Source organism: Dioscorea cayenensis, chromosome 9 (assembly GCF_009730915.1).
Source record: "Dioscorea cayenensis subsp. rotundata cultivar TDr96_F1 chromosome 9, TDr96_F1_v2_PseudoChromosome.rev07_lg8_w22 25.fasta, whole genome shotgun sequence".
NCBI classification, from domain to species: domain Eukaryota; kingdom Viridiplantae; phylum Streptophyta; class Magnoliopsida; order Dioscoreales; family Dioscoreaceae; genus Dioscorea; species Dioscorea cayenensis.
Window position 1 is genome coordinate 14,837,279 of NC_052479.1, and position 6,000 is coordinate 14,843,278.

General features: G+C 43.9%; 1 non-coding gene across 1 annotated transcript; it reads right to left on the reverse strand.

Moving 5' to 3' along the window:
• Positions 1 to 5,575: 5,575 nt before the first annotated feature.
• On the reverse strand, positions 5,576 to 5,683 carry LOC120269580. The gene has a single exon (XR_005539229.1). It is a non-coding gene; the product is annotated as a small nucleolar RNA R71 (small nucleolar RNA).
• Between the last annotated feature and the right edge of the window lie 317 nt (positions 5,684 to 6,000).

The window sequence follows — 6,000 nt, forward strand, 5'->3', positions numbered from 1 at the left end:
GTGTGTGCCAACCTCCCCGTATTTGAGTTAGCACAACCATTTGGAGGGGCACAAGGGCAGTCACACTCAAGCATTCCGACTTATGCACATAGAACAAGATCTCCATCAACTTATCCATCATTGAAGAAGCAAAGCGATCCACGGCATAAACGTGTGCCCGTTTATGTTACCTCGATGAAAAGTATGGACTCGGAAAGTATTTTAGGCCAGCTACTATAGCAAAACACTGCAGCTAAAGTACTATAGTAGCACTGTTCACAGCCGGCCGAGAAAATAGGAATTCAGAGAATCCACACGGGCATGTGGAAATTATACACGCCCGTGTGGAAATTCCACATGGCCGTGTGTAAAATCCACAGGCCCATGTGTTTACCTGATTTCAGCCCTATTTAAAGCCGATTCAGCCCCGATTTCAGCATTCTTTTCTCCATATTTTCCCCAACTTGAGAGAGGGTTTCGGCTAGGGTTTTGAGAGGTATTGGCTAAGGTTTTGGAGAGGTTCTACGGCTCCAACATCGTCATTCCTTAGGAAGAAGGTTGGTAGGGGAGCTTCCGTCGAGGCGTATTCTATACCGGACAAGGGAATCTTTAGACGACGAGTAGAGGTCTTTCCACAAGACCATCGACATGACTATCGAGAGGGTTTCTCTATGGATTCATTGCTTTTATATTCTATTTCTTTGATTGTACTTAGCTCCATGGAGAGCTAAACCCCTAGTGGGTACTTGGGTATTTGTGAACCCTAGGATGTATTTGTTTCATTGAATCTCTTTATTATGCTTTCAATTAATTAGTGTTTGTTGTGAGTTCCAACCTTGAATGCTTGATTGTATGAACATTTCCCCTAGATTGACACTAGGGTTGAGAGTTCTTGTTGGTAACCTTGTGAGTGAGTGACACACCACGAGCATTAGACAAAGCTAGGTTGGAGAGGGTTAAGAGGGTGAGTCGAGAGGTACAAGAGCGTCCCCTTTCCCTTCCGATGTGATAGATTCTACCTCTGTTTCTTGAGTTCTTTGTGGCCATAATAGAGTGAATGGTTTAAGGTATGACCTTCCGCTGGGGCTTAGTTGCGCGTGCAACAGAGTGAAGTGTTGAGTTGATCTTAGTATCTAGGGCTTAATCATGGTTATGGACCTTCCACCTGGACCAAAGGGTTAGGTTTATAATTAGGAAGAGATTTATCACTTGGAATCCCTAGAGCTCATTGCAACTTTATTCGAGTGAAAAAAAATGAGAAATAGGTCAAATGACCAAAACTTCGCCAAATTCACATGAAAACACCAATGAACTTGAAAACCCACGATAAAAACACAACAGAAACATAAAACATCAAGACACCAACACTTAACAATTTATTCAAGCAACACTAAAATACAAAAATAAGAAAACAGTAAACATTTGGGTTGTCTCCCATGAAGTGCTTGTTTAACGTCACTTACCTTAACTTACCTTGTCTACCTCACGGGGGCTCATAGATGAAAGTTTCCCTCTTACCCATGTTTTTGAAACATGATGAGCAAAATCTCTTGAGGGTAGAGGGCGAATTGTCTTGCTTGAGACTGCCTTCAAATGGTTCACTAAAATTGTTCGGTTCACGCACGTCTCCAACAGCCTTGGAGTGTTTTCAGTGGCGTCTTCTAGCCCTTTTCAATTTCCAAAGTCTTCTAGACTTTTCAATTTCCAAAGCACCTTCTTCAAGATCGCCGGTGTAGATGGTACTTCTTCCATCGAACCAAGCATAATGATCTCATCATTGTCCTCCTCTTGGTCGAACAAGCCTTCGTATGGATCCGGATTGAGCATTTCCTATATGTATTCATCAACAATGTCATCAGTAGCATCTAGAAAATACAAAGCATCATCCAAATCAATAGAATGCCACATGGGTTCAGGAAGGCGGTATGTGAGCTTGTCATCTCCAACTCTCAAAGTTAGCTCTCCGCCGTCCATGTCAATCAATACCTTAGAAGTCTGCAAAAACAGCCTCCCAAGTATCAAGTGTACATCCGCATCCTCATCGACGTCTAGCACTAAGAAGTGAACCAAAAAAATGTACTTGTCCACCTTGACAAGCACGTCCTCGATGATGCCTCTCGGATGTCTCACCGTTCGGTCTGCTAGTTGCAAAGTCATCCGAGTAGGTTTAGGCTCGTCCAAGCCTAGGCTTTGAAAGAAGGTGTATGGAATGACGTTGATGCTAGCCCCTGAATCCGCCAATGTCATTTTTTCACCTAGATTGCTGATATTACATGGAATGATGAAGCTTCCCGGGTCTTTCTTCTTGTTCGGCATGTTCTTTTGTAAGACCGCCGAGCAAGACGCATCTAAGATCATTGAAGCACTCTCCTCCAACTTCCTCTTGTTGGTCAACAAGTCCTTCAAGAATTTGGCATACTTAGGCATTTGGGCCAATGCCTCAACAAAAGGAATATTGATGTGGTGTTGCTTGAACAAACTCAGGAACTTCTTTTACTGTTCATCCCCTTGGCCATTCTTCAGTCTAGAGGGATAAGGGATCCTTGGCTTGAAAGCAGGAGGTGCCACCTCCTTCCCTTTGCTTGTTCCCGCTTCAACCTATATAGCCTCGGGTGTGTGTTCATTTGGCTTCTTACTCAAAAGCCTATCATCGTCCTCACGACCACTTCTCAAAGTGATCGCCTTCACATGCTCTCTAGGGTTGGTCTTGATATTGCTCGATAAACTTCCATATGTCCTTTCTGATAAGGATTTCAGAATCTGCCCAACTTGATTTTCAGGATTATGTAAGGAGGTGGTATGGTTGCGAAGTGTAGCCTCAACTGATTTAAACCTTGTATTTGACGATTACACAACCTAGTTAAGGCCTTCTCCAAATCGGTCATTCGGGTCTGCAAACCTGAAACTCTGTTTTCCGCATTTGGGCCTTGTTGTTGGAACCCCAGTGGACCCATGGCCTTTTGTTGACTTTAGTTGATCCACGAGAAATTGGAATTATTCTTCCCACCAGTATTGTAGGTGTTGTTGTATGGGTTCCCTTAAGTCCTCATGCTATTACCTACAAAATCGACGTTCTCAACCGAAGATGCATCAACAATAGATATCGGGCAATCAGAGGGAGCATGTCCTCCACCACACCCGGTGCAAGTAATCACGGCCACTACTCTGTTTGAAGTTAGAAGATCTAACTTCTTACTCAATGATTCCACTTGAGCAGCCAATGAAGTCACTGCATTTATCTCATGGAGACCGGCCACCTTTTTCTTCTCCCTGGCATTCCATTGGTAGTTGTTTAAACCTATTTTTTCAATTAATTGACGGGCCTCACCGGGGTCTTGCTACTTAAGGTACCTCCTACTGTCGCATCCAAGAGTTGCCTTGCACTCAGATTCAGACCGTTGTAAAAGGTATGAACAATCATCCAATCCAGGAATCCTCTTTGCGGGCACTTTCTTAGGAGTTCCTTGAACCTTTCCCACATCTCAAATAGAGACTCCAATTCCAATTCTACACAGGATGAGATCTCATTCCTAAGCTTTGTAGATTTTTCGGGAGGGAAATAATGACCACACGGGCGTGTGGAAATTATCCATGGCCATGTGGAAATTCCACAGGGGCATGTGACATCATACACGCCCGTGGAGTTGCCCGATTCCAACCCTATTTAAAGCCAATTCAGCCCCGATTTTGGTATTCTTTTCTCCATCTTTCCCCAACTTGCGAGAGGGCTTTAGCTAGGGTTTCGAGGGGTATTGGGCAAGGTTTTGGAGAAGTTCTATGGCTCTGACATCGTGATTCCATTAGGAAGAAGGTTGGTAGGGGAGCTTCGATCGAGGCGTATCCTATACCGGACGAAGGAATCCTTGGACGACGAGTAGAGGACTCTCCACAAGACTATCGACACGACCATCAAGGGTGTTTCTTTATGGATTCATTGCTTTTACATTCGATTTCTTTGATTATACTAAGATCCATGGAGAGCTAAACCCCTAGTGGGTGCTTGGATGATTGTGAACCCTAGGATGTATTCGTTTCATTGAACTTCTTTATTATGCTTTCAATAAATTGATGTTTATTGTGAGTTCCAACCTTGAATGTTTAATTGTATAAACATTTCCCCTAGAGTGACACTAGGGTTGAGAGTTCTTGTTGGTAACCTTGTGAGTGAATGACACACCACGAGCGTTAGACAAAGCTAGGTTGGAGAGGGTTGAGAGGATGAGTAGAGAGGTACAGGAGCGTCCCCTTTCCCCTCCGGCGTGATAGATTCTACCTCGGTTCCTCGAGTTCTTTGCACCCATAATAGAGTGAGTGGTCTAAGGGATAAACCTCCGCTGGGGCCTAGTTGCGCGTGCAATGGAGTGAAGCGTTGAGAGGATCTTAGTACCTAGGGCTTAATTGTGGCTAGCGACCTTCCGCCTGGACCAAATGGTTAGGTCTACTTTTAGGAAGAGATTTATCACTTGGAATCCCTAGAGCTCATTGCAACTCTATGCCAGTGCGAGGTGTTCAGATTGTTCGATTTCTCCTCCGGGACATGTATAGAGTTAGGCAAAGTTGACCTTAGATTTCGGACTATGTATGTAAGGATTTCCACGACTCACCATGGCATTAATTAGGAAGTATAATAGAGAGTTCTTGCACTTGAAATGATTATCCTAGGTGAAGCATCATCCGAGTACCCCATCTTTATCGATTGCCTCGCCCTCTTCTTTATTCTTGCTCTCTCACTTGTTGCTTTTTATTGTTGAGAATTGAATCAATTTCTCACACTAATCATTATTGATCTTCCACATAGCTAAGAACAAAAATTAAGTATTTTCACCCCTACTCCCTCGTGGATTCGACCCGCTCACCCGGGATTATTACTCGACAAACCCGCACTTAGGGATATACGCAAAGGGACCTTGTCAAGTTTTTGGCGCCGCTGTCGGGAGTTAGGCGTTTAGAGATACTTTGTACTTTGTTTTCTTAGCTATTTCACTACACATTCTATTTCATATCTTCTTATTCTATCATCATTCTAATTTTCTTTTTCTTTACTTTTGGTGCAGCTCTAGGTTATGACCCATGGGAATCCATCAATATTGATTAAAGGAGACCCTGAGCTTGAATGTACACTTCGAAGGAAAGAGAAAGAACCCCAGTACAAGAACGTACTCTAATCTAGCTGATTTGGAAGTAGAAGGATCTAACAAAATAGCAGAACAAAATGAGCAACAACGGACACTATCCGATTTTGGCAGACTTTCAGTGTTGGGGACACAATCGAGTATTGTAGCGCCCCCAATCACATCTCGTACTTTCGAGCTAAAAGCCTGGCATTCATCCATATGTCGCAGCTAGTCCCCAGCACAATTCAACGGTTTGGCCGATGAGGATCCAAACAAATACATAGAGAGCTTCCTCGAGGTGTGTGACATGTCGAAGATAAATGGTGTGACGGATGATGCCATCAAATTGAGAGCCTTCCCATTTTCCTTAAAGGGGAAAGCAAAGCAAAGGGCTACACTCATTACCTAATGCATCAATCACTACATGGGAGGAGATGGTAGAAGCTTTTCTAGCCCGTTATTTCCCTCCCGGAAAATCAACAAAGCTTAGGAATGAGATCTCATCCTTTATGCAGCTTGGAATTGGAGTCTCTATTTGAGACATGGGAAAGGTTCAAGGAACTCCCCTGCAAGTGTCCGCAACACGGATTCCCGGAGGGATGATTGTTCAAACCTTCTACAATGGTTTGAACCCGAGTATAAGGCAACTCTTGGATGCGGCGGGCAGGAGGTACCTTAGGTAGCAAGACCCCCGACGAGGCTCGCCAATTGATTGAGGAAATGGGGTTAAATAGCTACCAAAGGGAATGCTAGGGAAAAAGAAAAAGGTGGCCGGGTCTCAATGAAATTGATGCGTAACTTCATTGGCGACCCTGTGGAGAGTTTGAGTAAGAAGCTAGACCTTATAGCTTCGAATAGAGTTGCGACCGTGACAAATTGTACCGGTTGTGGTGAAGGACATTCTCCT